We start from the raw sequence: 24224 nt of genomic DNA on the forward strand, positions 1-24224 counted from the left end.
GTCCATTTAAAATTGGTAGTTTCTAACTTTTCAGCACATTTTCCTACGATGATAATAGTGAATTCTCAATAATGTTAGCTATGGGCTAGGCCCTTTCTAAGTGCTTATGTGAATTGTCTCATTTAATTCTTTCAAAAATCCTATGACTTAGATTATAGTTAACCTAATTTTGCAGAAGAATCTGAGGCATGGAGATATTAAATTGTTCAAGGTTACACAGCTGGATGCCAAGCAGTCTGACTCTAGAACCTGTTTTTTTACCCACTTTGCACATACAGTTGATGGTATGAATCATAATTAGGTTCTGTTTTGATGATCTGTTACTGTATAACAATCTACCCTCTTCCCCCTGCACATTTTATTTTACTTACAATTTTATGGGTCAGAAATTTAAAAAGGGCACATCTGGGCAGTTTACATTTGTCCTACCTGTTGTCAACTGAGGTAGCTAGACTGAGGCTGGGGGATTCACTTCCAGTGTGGCTCACATGGCTGGCAACTTGGTGTTGGCTGTCAGCTGAGAGCTGGATGGGGGCTGTTGGCCAGGGTCCTTGGTTCTTCTCTACAAGGGCCTTTCTGTGGGGCTGCTTAGGCTTCCTCACAGGATGGCGGCTGGATTCCAAGGGTGAGTGTTCCAAGAGATATGAAGTGGAAGCTGCCAGTTTCTTATGGTCTGGGCCTGAAAAACTAGTACAGCGTTATTTCTGTTTGTCAAAATTGTGATAGAGGCCATTTAGATTCAAGGAGAGGTGGTCTACTTCTCAGTGGAAAGAGTGGCAAAGAATTTGCAGTCATCCTTAATCTACCACAGGTACGCCAAATAGACCATAAAAGTCCACTTATTTACCATGTGACCTAGATTAATGTTCCTCAAAACTCATGTTTAACCTCTTCCTCTATCAGTGTAGTTTTAATTTAAATCTTACTTTTTTTTTTTTTTTTTTAGAGACAGAGTGTTGCTCTGTTGTCCAGGCTGGAGTGCAGAGGTGTGATCATAGCTCACTGCAACCTTGACCTCCTGGGTTCAAGCAATTCTCGTGCCTCAGCCTCCTGAGTAGCTGGGACAACAGGCGCTCACCACCATACTGGCTAATTTTTGTATATATGTATATATATATGTATATATTTTTTTTGGGTAGAGATGGGGTTTCACCATGTTGCCTAGGCTGGTCTTGAACTCCTGGCCTCAAGCAGTCTGCCAGCCTCAGCCTCCTAAAATGTTAGGATGACAGGTTTGAGCCACTGCACCTGGCCAAAATCTTAACTTTTAAAATATGTTTTCTTTCAACTCTTATGGTTTATGATTCTTTGAGACAAGTGTGCATTATTTTACAATATAAAATCCCTAGAACAGAGTTGGGATTCTAGGTATGTTTACCATTTTTCCTTTTGCTCTTTGCAACCATAAGATTTAACAACAATAAAGAATTAGGGCCAGGCGTGGTGGCTCATGCCTCTAATCCCAGCATTTTGGGAGACTGAGGCAGGAGCAAAACCCGACTCTACAAAAAATATAAATATTAGCCAGGCATGGTGGTGTGTGCCTGTAGCCCCAGCTACTAGGGAGGCTAAGGTGGGAGGATTGATTGAGCCTGGGAAGTTGAGGCTGCAGTGAGCCATGATTATGCCGCTGTACTCGAGTCTGGGTGCCTTAGTGAGATCCTGTCTCGGAAAAAAATATATATATATATACAAAGAATAAAGAATTTGGCCAGGGACAGTGGTTCATGCCTGTAACCTCAGTGCTTTGGGAGGCTGAGGTGGAAGGGTCCCTGGATCCCAGGAGCTCCAGGCTGCAGTGAGCTCTGATTGGCCATAGCACTCCAGCCTGGGCAACAATGTAAGACCCTGTCTCTAAATAAATAAACAAATAAAACCCAAAAGAACAAAATGGATTGTTTCTAAGTGCAAATATTCTACTTTATTGGTTGGGCATGGTAGCTCGTGGCTGTAACCCTAGCACTTTGGGAGACTGAAGCAGGTGAATCATTTGAGGTCAGGAGTTCGAACCAAGCTGGCCAACATGGCAAAACCCCATTGCTACTAAAAATACAAAAATTAGCCAGGTATGGTGGTATATGCCTGTAATCTCAGCTACTTGGGAGGCTGAGGCAGGAGAATTACTTGAACCCAGGAGGTGGAGGTTGCAGTAGCTGAGATCGTGCCCCTGCATTCCAGCCTGGGCGATGGAGTGAGACTCCATCTCAAAAACAAAAACAAAAAAACAAAAACAATAAAACCCAAATAGTCTACTTTATCTTTTACAACATAAACATTTCATTTTCCAAGTTGCATAGTAACATTTCGTTGTTTGTCATCAAACTCTGTATCTGTGGTCTCTTTAGTAGGGACAGGGGCTATGTCTAATTCATCCCTTATACTGAATTCCCAGAGTAAATACAGTAACCTCAGAAATAGTAGGCACTCAAAAATATTTCAGGAATGAAATTTAACAGGCGAGAAAACAACTTGAAAATCTAACGTGTTGATTCCTAACAAAGGAAAAAATGCATCAGGTGGTGTGACAGTTTAATACATGTGTTTTTCACTTTAAATGTTTTAACACAATTATAAACCAGGGACACAAATCATCCTATTCTGATAAATTTAAAATATACAAAGTTAATATTAATGCACAGTTATGAGGATGTGTATCTACCAAGGGCTATTTATTGATACCTCAAAAAGTAAGACCTCTTTGTCTTTCTAGTGAAAATGTATTTTAATCTAATTGTCTGCCATCAGGCATTTTCCATTTAGCTAAAGTTAACACGAATATCAAATACTTGGCCTGAAGTACCATCTACTTACTTTGATTTAGAGCAGTCATGTCCAACTTGCAACCCTCGGGCCACATGCAGCCCAACATGGCTTTGAATATGGCCCAACACAAATTAGTAAACTTTCTTATAACATCATGAATTTTTTTGTGATTTTTATTTTTATTTTTTAGCTTATCATCTAGTATTAGTGTTAGTGTATTTTATGTATGGCCTAAGATAATTCTTCCAATGTGGTGCAGGGAAGCCAAAAGATTGGACACCCCTGATTTAGAGTTTCTCTTTTCATTTGGTCTTTTATTTCTTTCTCAGAAATAAAGAATAAATAAGACTGAACATGCAGAGCACTAGTTAGTTTGAACATTGGCCTTTTAGGTACCAAGCATACATTTGGACCTCCTTCTGCCACTCAAGGCCTGTGAAATCATATTGTTAAGCTGCCTCATAAGACATCTAGGGGCCTCTGAATTTCTGGTCTGAGAGTTCTGGGATTATTAAATCTTGGCTAAGTTCAGAAATGCCACTCACTGTTCACATGTGGAGAAAAAGGTTTATAGAAATTATTTTCTTCAGCAGTAGATTAAAATATTTAATTAGAAAAAGCGAAATCAAGGAAAAGAGTAGACCACACTAATAATCTGCTATATAAAGATATGTTCTTAATCTTCAATGGAAACATTCTTATGTGAATAGCTAATCTTCAGGACATTGGCTCTCACAATTTTCGATTGTGAATAATCCAAATTCATTGCTTCTCTTCCTATTAAAATTTGTCCTGTTTAAATATGCACTCTAATTCTTGTTAGAGTGCATTGCCCCAGGTAGCAATTTAGCAAACCAATGAGTAGAAAGGAAGTGCCAAAGAAGAATCTTAAATAAATGCGTTTGGCTACTTATTTTGTACTTTAGTAACAGCTCACAGACTAAAAAATTAGAATTATTGGGTAAAAGTAAGTGTGGATATTTATTCTTTATAGATTTTATTAATGCTTGTGGTCTTTTCAATGACTGCTGTAATAAAGATTAGCCTTTCATAAGGATGAAGACCTACACAAAAGAAGGACTAACATTGAGAGCATAAGATGAGATTAAAAGATAAAAAATATGCATAGAAATTCATACCCTTAAATATTTAAGGAAGATAGTCTGCAAATAAGTAAAAATCAGGTCTTTTAAATGATGATAAGGATGATGATATGGTGATAATGATGATATGGTGATGATGATGATACATAAAGGTAATGATAATGAAAACCAAAATCCATACTCTAGCACATACATTTGGAAAAGAGAATAAAATAAAGTAGAAGAATTCAGAAAGGTGACTAGTCTGAGCCAGCTTCTCACCTCCTTTACATACTTCCCCAACTCCAATCAAAACACTCCAGTACTGCAATGGGAAATGATGAACCAGGGCGTTTAAAAAACCTCACTTCTAATTTCATTAAGGCCGATTGCAAATGACTTATCTCAGGGAAATGAAGCACCTTCATCCCAGCCGTTTCAATGGGGGGTTGCATTTCAGAAGCACACACAAAAAATTATGAAAATGAGTATGCATGAAGGTTTAATAGCTAATTTTCCAAGTTGATTATCTTGGCCAGTTCATTGGGATGCTCTTGCTTCTTTGTTAATTTGTTTCATCCTTTTTATTGTCTCCTTTAAATAGCAATTACGGAAGATAGCACTCCATTTTGCCTCCTACTTGCCCTTTTGCTAAATCATGATTTCACCCTGTGCCAGATAGTTACGGGTGTATGAAGAGATGGCACTGGTGAAAGGCAGAGAGGGTGAACACACTTGACTCAAGTCTGAGGAATCCAGGAAAAAGTTGCCAATGATGAAAATGTGTGTGTGTGTGCGCACGCGCGTGTGTGTGCCCACACATGCATGTGTAGTGAATACTTGAGAACAATTCCTCTATTCACATATTCAGAAGTGTAAAACATGCCTCTTTGGAAGTACGGATTCACTTACATAATGTCTATCAGTGTGCTGCAGCTATTTAAAAGCTAGCTGTCAACTTGGTAAGATATGGGAACCTTTCTATTTTGTACCTGCTGTTTTAGAACTACTATATATATTTGTACATGTGGCAGGCATCTATTAAATGTTATAATGATTTTTTTTTAGTATACTGTCATTAAAAGGCATTTATCAAGTGCTTGTTTTAATATAGCACTATCTTAGGTGAAAGAAAAGATGGCCTCCTTGATATGTAACACTCCACTGATAAAATTTGCAGTCTGTTCTTAAAACACTGTATTCTGATGAGGAAAGTACAAAAGGTCTCAACTTAACATGTATTGATTTTATGCCTTTTTTGTAGACGAAGTAGGAAGAACAGTTTCTGTTCTCAGGCAGCTCTATTTGGGGGATAAAAATAGAATATGAAATAGAATGCAATAAACAAATTACACAGCTATACTTTTTGAAGTCCAGGACGGGCAGTGAGATTAGGCTGTAAGACCTCTTAAGTTGTGAAAGCTTAGTTAAAGACAGGAGTTGACATGGCCAGGGTGTCAGCCAGTGGGGTTCTCTGTAGCAGATGGCTTTGTTAATTTGCAAAATTCACAATAAAAGTCATCCATAGTCATTGCTCTCTTTCTCTACCGAGTCCCTTAGTCTTCAGGCTCATATCATCCAAATTAATGAAGGGAAAATCTATAAAAACAGCTTCATTGGGAGTTACGTCACTAAGGAAAAAGCAGAAATTTGTAGATCTTCAAAGCAGTATTTGCTCTCAGGTTATCTCCTTTTATATTTATTATTTATATATGCCCTACTAGGAAGTACTTATGTTGTTTTCTTAGAAAAGTTTTCCAGCCAGACACTAACAGTTCACAACATTTCAACAGCAAAGTTATTAGTTGAGAGAGGGGTTTTCAGGAGCTGGGGATTCTAGAGTATGAGGAAGAAATGTTGGTATCCCGTTTCATTACAGATGGATGGCATAGGTCATAAATGGGAGACTCTGGCTGCTAAGTCAATATCAAAACCCACTGGACTGACACTTCCTTCTACAGGGTTTATTTTCCTTCCTGTTGTCTTCCTGACCCATGAAAATGCCTGCCACCATGTAAAGCCCACTGGTAGCTAGCTTAGGCTCCAGTCTTCCCCCTTGGGTAGGAAAGGGAGTGAAGGGAAGGCCACTTCTGAGTTTCCATGCTCTCCTCTTTCTCTCCTTGAGGTGGTTCTTCTGTCTTCTCCTTTTCTTCTCTCCTTCCTGTTTCTCTGGCAGCTTCCCTTAAGCCTTTTCTGAAGGTGTTACTATCACTCCATCCCAGGTAGATATTTCAGAAGCAAGATGGCTGGCATCACCCTCCTGGCCAAGGATCTTCCTAAAGCTACCATGTGAGAGGATTCGGACCAGAGTTGGAGCTGTGTGGCAGACCATGTCCTGCAGTCGCATGGTCATGACTGTGTGTACTCTCACAGGGGTCAGTGATACCCACTGACCCTGTTGGGAACGGTCCTTCAGTCAGAATCTGCAAGCAATGCTCATATGCAACGGGGCCAAAGGCTGTCTAGTGAGGTTGTTCATCACAGCAGAATGACACAGTAGCTCAAGGATCCAGAATGTGAGTGGCTCAAAGTCAGGAAAACGAATCGTCAAGTCCTTGAGTAGTCTGAGGAAAACTTTATGGACTGAGAGGCATTTCTCTCAATCCAGCAGGCAGGTGGGATGGCTGCCAAGGCATTCTGCAATACCTTGCTATCCAAATAGACTTTGGGGTCCAGTTTTCCAAGATGCAGTGACACTGTTGTAGTGAGAGCCTTCACTGGAGCATCAGAAGAACTGATTTCAAGCCAGTTTTGTTGGTCAGCACAGTCAAAACTTCAGCAGGATCTTGAGCTGTGAGACTTTCCACAGCTTTGTTCCCCAGGGCAGTAACAGCTTCCATTGTTGGCAGAGTCTTTAGTATTACCACCGGGGCAGCTGCATTGTGGCCTGGAGCCATGTTCTCTCTTTGCATGATCCTACCTGTCAGACTTCTTGAATTTGCACTTCAAATTAGAGCCACAGTCAAATATCAGTCACATTGTTTATTTTTGTCACCAGAGAAAGGACAGAGTCCTGTTCAGCAGAGTTGGGAGCCAGGTACTGATTTCTCTTTAGCAAGGCCTCACTGAAGGACATTTCATCAGGTGCTGGCTTAACCCAGGGGAAGGCCATTTCACACAGAAATCAAATAGGATATGTGGCACAAAGAGCCCGAACCCTCCTGCTGGGCTTCTTCTGGAACCAAAGCGCCCACCAGGACCCTGTCCTCTGTCATCTCTCATGGCACCTTAAAATCCCCCACACTGGAGGCTGCACCAACCATCCCTTTCCTCTCAGATACCTCGTTTTAAATCATGGTAGGTTTAGACTTTATAAGCCTTTAGCATTACATATTCCATTGTTTATCTTTCATTCTCTAACATTTATGAAGGTAGAATTTTCCTCTCCAAATTGTAATGTGATGATGAAATAGCAGAAAAGATCTCACTTTTCTCCTCTTGGAAGAAATATGGAATTCAGAAATATAATCTAAAATCTGTCATCAGCTCAGCCGTTCCTGACTCAGTGTTACAGTTGTCCAGAGAGGACGAATTGCCATTAGAGCTGAGAGGGACTGTCACAAGATTCTCTAGTTATTCCTGTAACTAGAATGCATTAGCCTTAGAAGATGTGTTTGTATACTGGGTGAAGGACCCTAGTTTGAATGAATGAATGAATAATTGAGGAATCTAAAAGGCCATTGGGAGGCTTAAAGAATGGCAGCTCCTTCTTCTCTTGCTCTGTTGTGAGTCATCATTGGGAAAATAAGCAGCCTTCACTTTAGTAGAGAGGAAGGCAGCATCCTCAGTGGAAATCCTGCCATGCAGATGGAGTTAGTGTTCTGGGAAAAGACTGAGAGTTCAGTGGAGTTTATTAACTTGGGAGTTGGAATTCTAGAAGAGCAGCTATGGGAAGATTATTTGCTAAGGAAGAACATAGAACCAAATTGGAGTGAGTGTGTGGGAGCGGGGGGATGACTAGAGGGGCTTATACTTTGGTAGCTTAGGAAGACCTGGATGAAACACAAGGTCAGATGAGATGGGCTCAAGCTTCCATTGTGAAATTGTTTCCATTCTGCAGCTTCAGGGGTATGTGTGATCTTGTCATCTTTCCTCTGTCCTATAATCTCTCCACAAGGCATGTCCTCCATAGAGCCCAGCACATAGTGGGTGTTCAACACAAATTTATGGATAGTATGAATTCATTAAGAAGCATACAGACAGGAAATGCAGGATACAGGCTTAGGTCTTCATTGCTTCTAATTGCTAGACCTTCTGTGTTTCCAAATTATTTTTGTTAAATTAGTTCAAATACTTGCAGTGCTTTCCTGTGGAAGATGGATTCAGCCAGTTCAAAACTACCTCTAAGGGCAGAACTGAGGACACTGGTAGAAGTTAGTGAGAAGTAGATTTGGCTTAAAATTTTCTAATAACTAAAGTTAGGAATTAAAAAGGTACTGTTTTTTTAAAAAGTAGTGAGCCTCCTAACACAGGAAGTATGCAAGTAAAAAACTGAATGTCTATATCTTGGGGATGTTTTAGAGAGGATGCCTTCCACCAACAAGAGTTTCATATTATTTCTGATATTGTATTAAGTGATGGTCTAATATGATAAAATACAAGTAATCTATTTTGGAAAGGACACATAGATACAATTATTGAAAAGCACAATAGAGAAAAAGATTGCATCTATATTATTGCTATATAACCATATGCCAATATGTCTAGTACATAATATTAGAAAATGTGTCAGGGTATAATAAGTCACTTTTTAGAATGCGCTATGCAGAATGTAGGAGCAAATCTGAATTAGAAAGGCAGAAACTGAAGAGGACTGGAGTCATTAGGGAAGGCTTCATGGGCCAGCTGGTTCTTTCACAGGGCCTTGGAAAAGGTTAGAATGAGGACAGGCAAAGGGGAAGTCCCTCCAGGGAGGACTGTGCAGGAGTATCAGTGGGAGGAGGTGTTGGGAGGAGGCAGGATGATTGGGCTCACTCAGGCTCTCTGTATGTATGTGCTTTGCACAGAGAAGATGGGAACAATCAGTGGTTATTTGAGGGAATGACACACATTTAAGTCCCTGTTGTCTGAAATCCTGCAGTATCCTGAGTTCCACTGGAGCTGAGAGACCTGGGAGTCCCAGCTGGGTTCCTAACTACCTGTTTGGTCAGACACATCACTTAACCACCCTGAGCCTTATTTTTCTCAATTATAAGCCAAGACGGTTAAATCAGTGCTGCTTAAACTTGAATGTGCAAATGGAGAGATCGTTAAAATGTAGCTCTGATTTCATGGGTCGGGGTAGGGCTTGAGATTCAGCATTGCTAACAGGCTCCCAGGCGATGGGCAGACCACCCTTTGAATAGTAAGGGGTTGTATGACTTAGGTACCTCCGTGATATGAGCACTCTACAAACTAGTTTTAATTATGGTCTCATACTTTTTTTTCGTAGTTGCTTCTTCTTAGGTAATACGATTGAGAAGTATCTAGCACAGAGCTTAGTCCGCAGTGGGTACTCAGTAACATTTGTTTATTAACGTAAAGTTTCTCCCTTGGATACTGTGTTTACCTTAGAGATGCAGTCGTTTTTGTTCAGTCCTGCATTTCAGACATGTAGTGCAGGTTCAGCAAATCTAATAAAACTCAAAGAAAATCTCGGTGCTTTTAGATCTCTTCTCTTGTCTCATGACTCCTGTTTCTTCCAGTAGGAAAGGAAGTAATGAGCTGTCTAAATATCTGATTGTTGTGTTGCTTTAGGGAAAAACAATTAGACTGCCTTGCCATTTGCCAAGTAGATGGAATGAAGGTTTCACTCCATTAACACTCATTCCATGAGTCATTCTAAATTTTTGACAGTATGCCAATAAACCCCAGTTAATTCACCAAAATTGCCGCTGGTAGCATTTTGCCTCTGCAGGTAACCAGCAGCACTGTAATCACTTACTCCACAAAGATAATGAGGTTGTATGGTTTTTATTTATGCTACCAATTTGTTTTAATATTGTTATTGTTCCTTTTATAGTAAGGCAGATTGGTCTCTGTCTTAAAGGACTGAGAAAGAAGGGATATTAAGGTTCCCAAACTGAATGTAAGTATTAATATTGAAAATAGTATTATTGTTTTTTGGACTGACAGTAGTAATTTAGAAGTGTTCTAAAGAGGTTGTATTGATTGAATATATACTTATCTGATTCTTCAAGATTTTTATCAGATTCCAGTTGGCTTCTAACAAAAGGTTTATAAAGATAATGAGATTCCTTCCAGTTCTAAAACACTATAACCTCATGAAATATGACCAAGAGTAATGTATACACAGGACAATTTATACTTGGAACATGAAGTCTACCAAGTTGTTCCTGAGGTTTTTTGCTTGCCACCAAATATAAGACAATATCATTGAAAAGAAAGAAGAGAAAATACAGATACAAAGGTCTGTCCTTCAAGGTAATCTAATAATTCAGTAATAAAAATCTGACACACAAATTTGGTATGAAATCTCTGCAAATTAGAGAAATCCATTACAACAATCAATCTAATAGAATATCAACATAGCACTGAATTTGTTTTGTAAAGAAATACGCTGTCTGTACCCAAGCCATATTTAAGGGTTATTCCATAGTTTATTTGGGTTGAGAAAAACTAATTTGAGTTACTAGACTTTAGATAAGTGTCAGAAGTCCATATTTAACTCATTTAGGCAAAAGGGATATTTAATGGAAGGGTCTTGGGGTAGTTGACATGACTGAAAGAAGAGTAGGACGACCAAGTCACCAGCCGAGCAGGAAGGAATGCAGCCGGGCCTCAGGAGCCCTCGAACCAGGAACCAGCTTGTCAGGACTTTGTCTCTCTTTTTGGTTTCTACTTCTCTTGGTGCTGGCTCTATTTTCTCCCACTGCAGACCAGCTTTCTCCACTTGGCAGTTAATGGGGTTGTTGACACCTTGCATGGGAGTTCTCCTTTTACAGCTTCTTCTGTCAGAGAGAGAGACTGACTCTCCCAGATCCATTTTTTTAAAAAAGCTAAGGGAGAACTCTGGTGGGCTGGGTCAGGTGGCTGCTCAGCCTTGGATGCCAGCTGTGACTAGAAGGTCAGGATCATATAAGAACATGCCACATTTTCCTGTAAGCACGTGGTTGGAGTTGGGAAGGGGGAAATTAATTCCAACATGAGGGAGGAATACATTTGCTAAAAGATGGAGGCCCGTGGCTGGGCAAGGACTCCCAGTGTGTTGGTCCATAAAATAGTTTGGAGTAGCACCCTATCCGTGCTTTAATTCTCCTTGCCCCTCTATTGGTTATAGCAGGTTGGGAATTCTATGCTAGATGTTCTATAGTCCCATCATGTAAGCTGCAGGGGTCTTGCACTGTCTACTTCTTGGAATACAAAACTGCCAGTGTTTCCTGGGCCCCACACTTGTCTATGTGGTGGGTCTATTACTGCTTTTGTAATCGATTAGCCTGAGTTACAGAAGAGGGAAAGGATAGGCTGACAGATGGTATTTGCAGTAGATCTAGAAGAAGATTTGAGTGTCTCCTAATACAAGTCCCCTTCCTACTCCTCCCTCCTGTCTGCCCCCACCAGCCAAGGAACATGTGTGGTCCTCACAAGTAGACTGCAAGCCACCCAGGAGGCAAGAACAATAGCATGCATGCCTTTAAATCCTGGGAATCTCTGAATACAGTTCTTACACAGCATGAAAGTGTAACACATATTTGTAGATTTTATGTTAAACCAAGTTTAACCTGTATAAAAATGTAAGAGATGTAGCTGAGTTACATTGTGATTTTTAAAGTTCCTCCAATGTGAGCATTTTGCATGCAGTATGCACATTGCTATTGTTTCCAAGTGTAAATAAGAGGGCAGAGTCCTATTTATTGGTAATTCTATTATAGATCTATAATAGTTATAGATGTATGATACTCTTATTAAAGACACAGCTACAGCAGTTTTAATTATTCACCCATAATGAATGAACCTGGTCCCTGTTTAAGAAATGCAAGATTTGTATGATTCAAGCATATTCTCTCTTATAGGCAGACACTAATGAGTCCTATGAAGGTAATAGACTCTTATCATTGAACCAGAGCCTGAACAAATGTGTTCATTAGTCTTACTTGTCTTCTGATGATAGATAAGTTGAATCTTGAGCTGGACACATGTCCAGATTTGAACTTCTTTAAAACATAGGGGTTATATTTTAACAGAAAACTTTATAATCAGTAGATTGTTATCATTTGTTGTAGAAAAGAATTTGCTTCTGATGCTTATCATGAAGATTCTCATGGATACTTTGCATTTTTTCCTAAATGGGAATCTTTTTATTATTTTTTCCTGATTTTATAAGTAATACACACTCTTTGTAGGGAATTTAAACAATTCAGAGGTGAATATTAAATTTAATTCAAAACTCCCATAACAATATTCCTCAAAAGAATCACTGTTAACATTTTGATGCATATTTATTTATATGATTTAACAAGCCCTTGTACAGCAATTTGTGTACACTAAGCTCTTGTCCATCCACTTTACAATTGTGCTTCATTTACTCCTCTTGACAACCCTATGAGGTGGGTATTATTATTTCCCTATTTACAGAGAAGGAAATGGAGTCTCAGAGGCTTTAATAACTTGCACAAAAGTACATAGCTATAAGCGGCAAAGTTGGGATTCCAACAGAGACCCTCTGACTCCGGAGTCCCTGCTCTTAGTTATATACCAGGCCTCTACGAATCCTTCCATCTCTCCATGACTAAAATTTAAAAAAATATATCCCATGTTTCCAAGTTGACCTACCTCCTGCAGTCAATTTTTCCTTTAATAGCCTCTTAAAATGGGTCAAGGCCCCATCCACGGAAAGTGGGAAGTCCATTGTGCCTTTTCCCCAGTATTTCTGTGGATTCCCAGTGGTGGTGTGTTCTGGGACATTCTTCTGAATCCCACTCCCTCATAGCATCTTGTCCATGCGTTTGCCATCTTGTCTCTTTGTCTCTGGACACCTCCTCAATGTACCAGTAACACAGATAAGGTGGTTATATGTAGAGAACTTTTCCTGAAGATCTGAGGATAAGGAAGATAATTAAAATTAGGAAAAAAATTAACACAATGTTTGAAATGATTGTTCTTAGACCCTGAGGGAAAATTAAAATGTCAAAAATTTAAAAATAGTTCCTCTTTGTACACATTCCAGCATCCAATATTACTTTCCTATCTTGTGAGCTGCTTTCTCTCTGACTCCTTCTCTCAATTACTTTTTTCCTTGTTTAATATTCTCAACGCCCACCCCTCCACTTTTTTTGAGGCAGTCTCCCTCTCTTGCCCAGGCTGGAGTTCAGTGGTGTGATCTCAGCTCACTGCAAACTCCGTCTCCGGGTTCAAGCGATTCTACTGCCTCAGCCTCCCAAGTAGCTAGAATTACAGGTGCCTGCCACTACTCCCGGCTTATTTTTGCAGTTTTAGTATAGGGGGTTTTGCCATGTTGGCCAGGCTGGCCTTGAACTCTTGGCCTGAAGTGATCCACCCTCCTTGGCCTCCCAAAGTGCTGGGATTACGGTAGTGAGCCACCATGCTCGGTCCCCTTTTTACCTATGTTATCACCCCCAAACCCCAGTCCTTTCTTTCTCTATTATGCAAAATGACTTAGCTCTACTTCTAAATTTTAAAATCTGTTGTTTTTCCAGTGGTTCTCAATTGGTGGGTGGTGGTGTACGTATGAGTTTACCTTTCAGAAGATATTTTTGTTGTGATAATTAAGAATTATTCAGCTCTGAATGTCAACAGCACTGAGGGTGAAAACCCCAATCTATAAAACTGTTTATTTTGCTTTTGGAAACTGTTTTCCTTTACTTGAATGGTGTAATTTTGGGGGAGCCAAAATTACCTAGTAGTCATAGTATATACTATGTACTATATACATAGTGCCTACATAATACCTACAGAGTAAGCCACAGTACCTGCTCTCTAACTTTTACCGTGAGCACCCACAAGGCTGGGTCCAATTTTGGGGGACTAGGTATGGACATTTGGATCAAATTGGACCAATCCTCACCTGGGTTGTATTCTACAGATGCCTTCCTGCATGTGTGGAGGGAGGGAATTGACAGGGATATTCATTGCAACACCATTTGTGATAGCAAAAGCTCAGTAACAACCCAAGTGCTCATCAATAGGTGACTGATTAAATTACGGTAAAGCCATACAAAGAAATACTATCATGGTAGTTTGTACCAGTACCAGGTTAACTGGGTAAAACTTAGAACTATGTTTCCCAGAATCCTTTCCTGTAGGATTCTAAGTGAGAATTGGCCAAAAGAGGAATTAGTGGGACATTTGCAAGGTGGAAGTGAACAGCACCTGTTACTCTCTTAAAGGCATGGAGATTGGATGGGAGACAGACTCAGAGAGGCTGGTGGTTGCTGGCAAGCCCTCACTCTTCTTTGTCCCATGTTCAACTTCTCCTCCTGACTGGCACCTTGCTAGAGACCCACAGAGGAAACAGCTTCCCATAGATTCCCCCCAGCTTCCCCTTTGTTGAACTGCTTTGTGGCCTGAAGTACTGTAGGGGCTTCTCATATTGACTAGTAACTCTTCAGAAATGTCAAAATCTCCCTCCCAGATCTTTACTTCTCCAGCTCCCCCACCACTTGTACAAGGTCTAATTTCTATACTATCTCTCTCAGCCCATAACTTTAAGTGGTTTTGCCTCCCTGATAAACTCTGGCTGATACAACTACGTGACCTTAAAAAATAATGTGGCAGCTCCGTATACCAATATAAATTCATCTCCTAGATAAAAGGGAAAAGAGCAAGGTGCTAAACTGATGAAAAATGTTACAGATAAAGCTAGAGTCCCCTTTGACCAATACCTCTAATCCTGGTCCCCATTTCTTTCTCCCAGAGATTAATACTATTATTAGTCCTAAATCAATTCTTATGGTCTGAGGAAGAGTCCTTAGCAAATTGTAACTCCTGTAGGAGACATTTTGCTAAGATTCTTTTATTAACATATATATAAGTAACATACAATAAAATGCACAGATTTTAAGTGCTCACATTTTTGATAATTATATGTACTTGTGTAATATCACCCCTTAAAAACATATGGAACATTTCCACCCTCTGCCATTTTCCTTGTACAATTTTCTAGTAAATTACCCTAATTCTGCAACCATGATTTCATTTCTAGCTCCATAGATTCATTTACCTGTATTTGGCTTTCACAGGAATGGAATTGTACAATGAGTACTCTTATGAATCTGGCTTCTTTCATTCAGCATAATGTTTTTGAGATTTGTCCATGTTGTTTTATGTATTAGTAGTTCATACTTTTTATGCTTGAATAATATTCCATTGTATGAACCTACTTTCCTGTTGATGGACATTTAAGTTGTTTCCAGTTTGAGGCTATTATAAATTCCTGTAAGTTTTTTAATACAGCAAAGAGATTGTTGAGATTATGATTATTAGTATTTTAAAGATTGTGCAATCTCTAATTTTCCTAGAGAACTTCCTTCTACCAAAAAATCACAAATTAGGTACAAAGTTATGATTTCTGTTTTTTTTCAGAGCCTTTCCCATAGTTGTGGGAAAGAAGATGGATAAAGTTATTGTTAATCTACAGATGAAGGAGTGATGCCAAATTTTTCAAGGCTTCCAGAGTCACAGGAGGAGTCACTTGGCAAATCCAGTAGCAGAAGCCAGGTACCAGTTGGAAGACCACAATGTGTTTGTTCAGACCTGTGGGCCTCCTGGATCCTTAGCAAAAGACCACAAAGACAAGTGTTGAATGCAGCTTTTAAAAGTATGGAAGAGACAGTAAGACAATTCTAAGCATGGACTAGAATATAATTTAAGGTTTCTGTGACATGGTGATAGAACTCTTTCCTAGAATTATGAGAGCTGAACTAATGGCTCCCAGATAATTGAGGCATAATAATTAAACTAGAAAAGTGGCCTCTTCTTTTCTGTGGTTGAACCTAAATGTAGTTTTTACTTTTAACTAAAACTAGGTCAGTTAAGACCATTGGTGTGTGGTATTTATTGGGGATTTAAAATAAAATATTTTTGTTCTTTTATAAAATTTAAATATAAATAGATTGTTTTCCCTATAGTATCTAGTGTTAATTATTTGGGCTGACACAATTAATGGCATCAAGAACACATAATTTTGTTTATTATACTAAGAAATTATTCAATTACATAATTGTTTTAATAGGTTAGGTGATCTTATAGATTTTTTATCTGTTTTTGCAATAGCTCTATTCTGATTTCTTTGTGAGAAAGCTTTTAATGTTTCAAAAATTTTGAGATAGACTTTTGTTAAATTAATCTCATAAAAATAGTATATATTTTTCAGTAACTGGAGATTTTCGTAAAAGCCATTGAAGATATAATATTAAAAGATCTGCGATTAAGATAGCTGTTGTCATAAAAATCTGTTGATGAATTTTGAATTTTGACTATTAACTGTCCGTGCTAATCAGATATTCAGAGAACAACAAGCAGCATTTGCTGAATTCATTTTTAAGGAAGTCTCAGTTAATATAACTGATTCTTTTAAATCTCCTCCTNGATTAAGATAGCTGTTGTCATAAAATCTGTTGATGAATTTTGAATTTTGACTATTAACTGTCCGTGCTAATCAGATATTCAGAGAACAACAAGCAGCATTTGCTGAATTCATTTTAAGGAAGTCTCAGTTAATATAACTGATTCTTTTAAATCTCCTCCTAAAAGAAGGTATTTCTTTGAAATATGCTCTTGCTCAAAGTTTAAGATCTGCAACAATTTATTATGCTCTCAGAGTCTATTCTTGAGCAATTTAATATCATTGTGACAGGTATTTATTTACCATTGAAGTAAGAATCATTATTTGCTGACACTTTGTGATTTCTCTTCAAGTAGTCCTATTAGATGTGATAGGAATGAATTAACTGAATTTGACCATGATGCTCATAACTTTATTTCCCCCGCAGAGGCAGCAAAGCAGTCTTCTTGCATGCTACACATCTGATTTTTCTCTTCCCAATGCTGTTTTTTTCAGTTCGTGCTTCATTAGTAAAAATATGGGTCTTAATTTAAAACACACTCAATTCTGAACCCAGAAATTCCGTTAAGTAGATATATTTGAATAGGTCAGTTCTCTTGAAGGATAGTTTTCACCCAAATGCAGTGTCTGTTTAGTATTTTTGTACCACAGAAAAATATGTTTTGAACGTTGTTATTTACCTGTAAGTTCTTTACCCTTAGTTTTTTGCTCTGTCTGCAGGTTAAGTGACCAGCCTAAGGCAAGAGCCAGATTTGGAGCTTGGAATATGATAGCCCTTAGGGTGCTTTATTCCCTGAGACAATCCACACTTCTACCTCAGTAAAGGAATCAATTGAGGGCTCAGCTTTTCCTCTGCAAGAAACCTGCTCTCTGGGACAGTAAGTCACGCCCCCTGTGAAAAGATCTAAAAAACCAATTCATCTTTGTTATTGCTTCACGGCATCCTAAGAGTATAGAGTGATAGCCTCTTCGTGAGGAAAGTCAACTGAAGGCAGGCTGCTGTGTAATGCCGTGGATCTGATTTTCAGTGGACCACTCTGTTTTAATCATGTCGTTATACAGAGACCGTAAGGCATGAATGACATTGCATGTGTGAAAAAAAAAAAATACGAGTTTTGTGATTTGGTTGAATGGAAAAGTGCTGTGTCTAGCATCACAATGTCTTTTCTGACCTCAGCTGAATATTGCAGTCTAAATCACCACACAGTTCAGGTCTTATTTACATATGGTAGCATCTGATACTGTTCATTTACTGTTTGGGTGTTAGTCTTGCCTCTCCCAGAACATATTGAACTATTTGTGTTGGGGGAGCAAATCATATCATTAGTATCCCTTAGTACGTCTGCTATGGTCTGAATGTTTGTGTCTCCTCCCCTACAAATTTATATGTGGAAATTCTATCCCTCAAGGTGATAATATTAGGAGGTGGGGCCTTTTGGGAGGTTATTAGGTTGTGAGGGTAGAATCCTTGTGAATGGGATTAGCAATCTTGTACAATAGGCCCAAGGGAACTCATTCATCCCTTCCACCATGTGAGGACGTGGTGAGAATGTGCTGTCTATGAACCAGGAAGCAGACCATCAGCAGACACTGAATCTGCCAGTCCCTTGACCTTGGACATCCCAGCCTCCAGAACTGTGAGAAATTCCTGTTGTTATAAGCCAGCCCTTTTATAGTATTTTGTGATAGCAGCCTGAATGGACTAAAACAATGTCTAAGACATTTGGCTGATTTAATTGTTGACTAAAAGAACTTTTTTCAAGGATATGGTGCATAATTATATAAATGTCCTTTATTGCCAGCCATACTGACTGTACAACTTATGAAGTATCATTCCGTGATGATTAAGAGCTTGCGTTCTGGAATCTGACTGTAATGTTTCTTCTACTTGCTATCTTTGGAATTGAAGACACATTCCTTAACCTCTTTGGGTCTTAGTTTCCTCATCTGTAAATAAGAATAATAATGGTTACTACCCATAGTGTTGTTATGAGTTTTAGATGAGTTACTATTAGTAAAGCAGAGAACAGTGTCTGGCTCATAAGAAGGGCTTGCTATTGCTATTTTAAGAAATAGTTAAGCCTGTAGGGTCTTGACATCCAGGTTGGCTATAGTTTGTGGGTTCAGGAAACCTGAAGATTCTATTCACAGCTGGCCTAGAACCTCTGTGAAAAGTTTTGAATTATGACTCCAGAGCTGGCTCTGGAAAGTTCCCAATTGGTCAGATGAGTACACATGAGAAATGGAATTGAGTATGAATATAGCCATTTGCGAGAATTTTGGCCTGAGGCTAACATGAGTTAAATTGATTGACTCAGAAGTCATGGCAGTAGGCCAGCCCTATGTACCAGAAGTTCTGTTATTTCAGCAAGAAATAGTTAAGGAAAATTCAATCAGAGGATCCTAAGGCTCAGTGAAATTCTGAATTCAAAATCTCTTTCAGCAAAGTCACTTACTATTGTAGTAGGTTCCAGTTAGTTGAAGTGTAGTCAACCCCAGCTTTGGTTAAATCATCATATGGTTCTGAACCACATGGAGCAAATGGTAATGGAGAATGTGGTCACTGATCTCCAAAGATGGCACACAGGGAAGCCTCCTTTCCAGCACTCATACTTGTTTGATTTTCTCCCTGTGAATCTAGGATAGTCCTCCCAACTTGCTTTTGCCCCCACACAGTGCTGGGGATGCAGTGCTATATGGCTTCTGAGGCTAGGTCATAAGAAAGCTCACAGATTTTGCCTTTCTTCCTGGAAGGCTCTGAGGGAGGCTAGTCATGAGGCAAAAAGTCCAACTTTCTGAAACAGCCATGCTGTGAGGCAGTGGTGTACCAAGGCACTTAAAAGTACAGAGATTAAAGGGATGCATTGTCTATAAAGAATTTTAAAAGTATGCTAAAACCAACTAAAAGTTGGTCTTCCTTTTATTATCAGCATGCACAAGCAATTCTTAACAAGGCTCAGTGATAACATATCCCTTCCCATGAGTGGATCAGTCCCATAGCCTCTTCTACCCACCTTACCTCCTGCAAGCCAGTGCTGTGAAGCCCAAGCTAGCCCTGTGGCAAGGGAGATGTCTGCCCAGTCTCCAGCTGCTTCAGCCATCCCAGCCCAGGCTCCAGCCATCCCAGCCCAGGCACCAGTCACTTGAGGGAAGAAGCCATCTTGGATGTCCAGCCTAGTCTGGCTTTGAGAAGACTCTAGCTCCTGCTGCCATCTTACTGCAGTTGCATGAAGGATCAAATGTCATAGCCATCCAGCTGAGCCTTGGCAAACTACAGACTGTATGAGGAGTTTTTTTAGGGCACTATGTTTTGGGGGTAGTTTGTTATACAGCAATTAATAAACAGAAAATAGAAGAGGCATGCAAGAAGAAGAGAGCCTCTTCTATCTCTTAAAACAGCAGCAAGTATCCTTGGCTGTGTGGGGACACCAGATATCAGCTTATCTTGATGTTGACAGAGGCCAAAAATACTTGATTTCACTACCGGATGGAAATTATATTTGTGTAGATGTTGCTAAGCAACAAGAGATCAGAAACCTATAAGGAGTGACCATATAATGCAAAGCATTGGGTCAGCCAACTAAGTTCCTCCTGCACTTACTTTTTAGAACCTGCTTATGAAAGAAGCAATGTCCACAATGCGTGGGGGGAGGAAAGTCTCCTGGGACCTTAAAGGAAAGTGTACACTTCATCATAATTTGCCTGCAATGATCAGCAAACTAAAAAGTCAACAAATAACCTGAAAAATGGTCACTGTTTGTGATGTAAAAGAAGAGTAAGCTTTAGCAATAAATACTAACAGCACTGGGAACTCTGTCTCATCCTCACATCCTTTGAAAAGGCATTTGTAAGTGTTAAAATCCTTTCCCCTTGAAATACCGCAAAGCTGTAAATATTTATTAAAACATCCAAATCAGTAGGCAGTAATGTCTTTCTGAGCTTTACAAGGGTATTATTAGGTGGTCAGTGAACTTGAGGGTTTTTTTGGAAGTCAGTGGGACCTAAAAACTTTTCCTTTGACTGGTCAGAAAAGCAGGCTGAGAAAGGGGGGATCTTAACAAGGGTTTTGTGAATAGCCTAGTAGCAGGTGCATGCGAAAACACTAGTGGTCAGAATAAAGTCTACACCCCTTAACTGTTCCTCACCAGCAATCATTTTCATTATTTCTGCTCAGTGACCTTTTGTTCCCTCCATTTTTCTCTGATAATTAGATTTCTTAAATTACAAAAGGTAGGGGGAGAAATGGTAAGCTCAATAGAAGACAAACAGGAATTGAATGTATGTATGCATTTATTTTTAATATGTTTTAGCAAAACCTATATGTACCCCCCCCAACACATATACATCACTGGGCTTTAGAGTCCTTGCTGAGACGTGGGTTTGAGGGAGACAACCACGCGTGGTGAGTTGCAGAGGCTGCCCTCCGCCTGCCAGCGTTGCTGTGGGGAGCGCACTCTCTGTCGAGCACTGCTCTAGCAGACCCACCAAATCCCATGTAAGTGGTCAGAGCACAAATGAGGCTGTCGGTGGGTAGTCCTACCCTATTCATGAGCTCTTTCAGAACAATTTTCATTACTTTTTTTAAATACTGTTTTTGGCAAACACTTGATACTTGAAATAAAAAATGCATGAGTCACCTACTGGGATAGGCACAGTGTGTGGTTCATTGAATTTAGCTAAATTGTGAGTCATCCATCAATAGTCCTCTTGGTGAACATACTTGTAATAATTTCACACATTACAAACAAAAATAGGTATGATTTTCAAGATTCTTGAAGCTGTTTCCCTTGGGGATTCTTTGGATTGTGTTTAGAGTTTTTTTGTGTTGCTAGGTGGTGAGAAACTTGTCAGCCTTGTTTTTAGATGGATCCAAGGCTTGTGTCTCTGTCACGTGGTAAAATAACTTTGGTTTGGGAGGCTCAGGGGCAGAGTATGAAGCTGAGCATCGTGAAGTGGGGGAAACAGGAATTAGTAATTAATATTTGTCCTTGTCAGATCATTGACTTTTAAGATTGATTTTGGCGTCTGAGAAATGTTTGGCTCCACTCTCAGAACACAGTCAGAGCAGTAAGAATATGCACCTGTGCCCCCCACCCGCTTTTTTCTGATAGGAGAGAGCTGAGCAGGGTGGTTATGTGTCTGTGCACTACTGCCCTCTGTTGGATGGCACTAGAGTTTCTCTGTACCCACACCCCGGTTGAATGAGTGCTCCTGGTTGACTGGCAGGTGACCCAGGCAAATATGTCAGTATTGGACTAAGACCAATGAAAAAAAAATAGTTGGCCTGTATAAGCTAAGAGAGACTTCTGTCTGGTAGAGAAATAAGAGTGTAGACTTTCTGACCTGTTGGGTTCTTGTGTCTATTCTGGTGGCTGCCAGGCAAGAGGCTGGCATCTGCTGCTGAATGACAGGACAGACTTTGTGATTAAACTGCTAGATCTTTGGCTTTTCAGGAAGTGAAAATAATCACAAGATAAAGTATCCTTACTTGTATTTTTCCCCTTTCATAAGTGCAATAGGGCATAAAAGGGCTTTGACTTTTGGCTACAACCAGAGGTGAAAGTTTTTATATGGGTATAAAAAGAGAAGTTAAAGCTCTTTGCAAACTATGGCTAAAGTGCCCATGTCAGTAAGATGTATGCAGTGACCCAGGACACTGGCTGGGAAGTTTTCTTCATTTTGGCAGATTCCTCTGCCCTCCTTCACCTTCTCCAAGGTAGTGAGAGTAAGTGTCCAGGCAGGAGCTTTGGGGATCCTGTCCTGCCACTACTGGCTGAGTAACTTGGGAAAATTGTCTGACTCTTGGACCACATTTTTTTCTCACGTGTAAAATGAGGCATTTGAAATAGATGCTATCTCAGAGTCGTTTCATTTCTGAGATGCAATAAATTATCTTTTGTTCCTAGATGATAATGTAAGCACAAAGGACAAAACTATTTAAAGATCACACACATACCCTCTCAAACACATCATCTGCCTTTGGGAAAGCAACGTGTTCACTGTGATAATTCAGCACCAGGACCTGAGGTGGTGGGAACAGCTTTGGCTGGTTTGCTGCTCTCCAAGGAGCTCCTGTGCCGGCCTCATTGGACAAGCATCCCTGCCCTGAGGCGCAGAGTCTCCAGGACCAGCAGATGGCGCACTTGCACAGTCCACACATTTTCCAGGTTCTCAAGGTAAATGGTACTGATTAACAACCAGAAATAACACCCACTGATGTTTGAACAAATTGCAGCGTTTTCCAGGCCACTAAAACCATGGCACTTTGTGAGCTGGAATATTTGCTAATATTTAAAATGGTTAGAAAGATTGTTAATCTATAATACTTTTGAGTGTTAACAGCCTCTTTCACCCACACATCAAAAAGCCCTTAATAAATTGGCCTTTTTTTTTCAGGTAGGGAAATTAGGGCAGAGGGTCAATTGGCTAAGATCACAGCAGAACGAGTCCAAATAATTCAGACCATACACCTTGGTGATCTTTTAGAATTGTCTTTCCTCTTGCCCTTCCTTTCTTTAATGCCCACTTCTCTTGGTTGTGGAGAGGAATGTGCGTGTTGACTGGGGATGTGGAAGAGGAATTGACATCTTTTGCGCTTTGGGGCATTGCCACCTGCCATGGTCATCATAACTCCTGATCGCCGCGACCTATATTCCGAATACCTGTGATCATAAGAACTGGCATTTACTGATTACTTACTTTGAGCCAGGCATTGTTCTAAGCACTTCTCACACATTAATCTTTTAATCTTTCCAGCAGCCCATAAAGGAGGCAGCGAGAGTATGTAAATTACCTAGAATAACAGATCTTTGCATTTATCTAGGCTCTAAAAGCAACAATGACTTCAATCTATTTTTTAGTGGTAATCACTCTTTCACCCCAAATATTTTCCAGCTAACAGATCATTGACTGATTTTTACTTTAATATTTAAATTGAGAAATTTATTGGAGCTTTGGTGATAACATGTAAGTAAGCCTTGGTTATAGTAGCTTGTAATGCTATTATTAGTGTAGAAGATTTCCTTTCACAACCTTGTGCTTAGAAGGAGTGATTCACTAGAAATGGAAATAAGATGTAAATGAAATGGGAAGCTTGGCAATTTAATCACTCAAGTAATATATATATTTTCAAAGTGCTCACTTAATCCATTAGTCACAAAGCAGCATTAGAGATGTGTTGGGTGGTTTCACTCCAACAACATTTATTTGTTTCAAAAACATACGTAGTGGTTACTGCATACCACGCACAAATATTAGTTCACTTAATTCTCCTCACAACTATGATGAGCCCCTTTTACAGATGAGAAATCAAGGTAAGAGAGGTAAGAAACATAGTTAGTAAGTGGTAGATCATGATTTAAACCAGCCCCTAGCTTCAGATCCATGCTCATAACTACTAGGTTGTGCTACCCCTATCAATAGCAAGCAGGTATGCTGGCAAGATATAGAGTAATTTAACCAGGGTCAAAGGCAGAAACAAACAGTTATAGTGTTGATTTCCTCCTAACAACAATCCTTATATAGCAAATAATTTCTTTCTTTCTCTCTCTCTCTCTCTCTCTCTTTTTTTTTTTTTTTTTTGGAGACAGAGTCTCACTCCATCAGCCAGGCTAGAGTGCGGTGGCACGATCTCGGCTCACTGCAGCCTCCACCTCCTGGGTTCAAGCGAGTCTCATGCCTCAGCCTCCTGAGTAGCTGGGACCACAGGTGCATGCTGCCATGCCTGGCTAATTTTTGTATTTTTAGTAGAGACATGGTTTCGCTATGTTGGCCAGGCTGGTCTCAAACTCCTGGCCACAAGTGATCCACCTGCCTTGGCCTCCCAAAGTGCTGGGATTATAGATGTGAGCCACTGT

At 39.7% G+C, this 24224-nt stretch overlaps 2 long non-coding RNA genes and 1 pseudogene across 2 annotated transcripts in view; 2 read left to right on the forward strand and 1 right to left on the reverse strand.

Annotated features, from left to right (window-relative positions):
- Positions 1-5881: 5881 nt before the first annotated feature.
- LOC108519512 (interleukin enhancer-binding factor 2 pseudogene) lies at positions 5882-7067 on the reverse strand (annotated as a pseudogene).
- Positions 7068-15541: 8474 nt separating this feature from the next.
- The window catches only part of LOC108519549 (uncharacterized), a 91545-nt gene continuing 82862 nt past the window's right edge, over positions 15542-24224 (forward strand). The window contains exons 1-2 of the long non-coding RNA XR_001882653.1: positions 15542-15621; positions 17089-17246. This is a non-coding gene — a long non-coding RNA (uncharacterized LOC108519549). The remainder of the gene's footprint in view (positions 15622-17088; positions 17247-24224) is intronic.
- LOC108519552 (uncharacterized) overlaps positions 22286-24224 on the forward strand; it is an 84266-nt gene continuing 82327 nt past the window's right edge. Inside the window, exon 1 of the long non-coding RNA XR_001882654.1 lies at positions 22286-22544. This is a non-coding gene — a long non-coding RNA (uncharacterized LOC108519552). The remainder of the gene's footprint in view (positions 22545-24224) is intronic.

The sequence above is a fragment of the Rhinopithecus bieti genome, unplaced genomic scaffold, assembly GCF_001698545.2.
Source record: "Rhinopithecus bieti isolate Rb0 unplaced genomic scaffold, ASM169854v2 scaffold_2435, whole genome shotgun sequence".
NCBI lineage: Eukaryota > Metazoa > Chordata > Mammalia > Primates > Cercopithecidae > Rhinopithecus > Rhinopithecus bieti.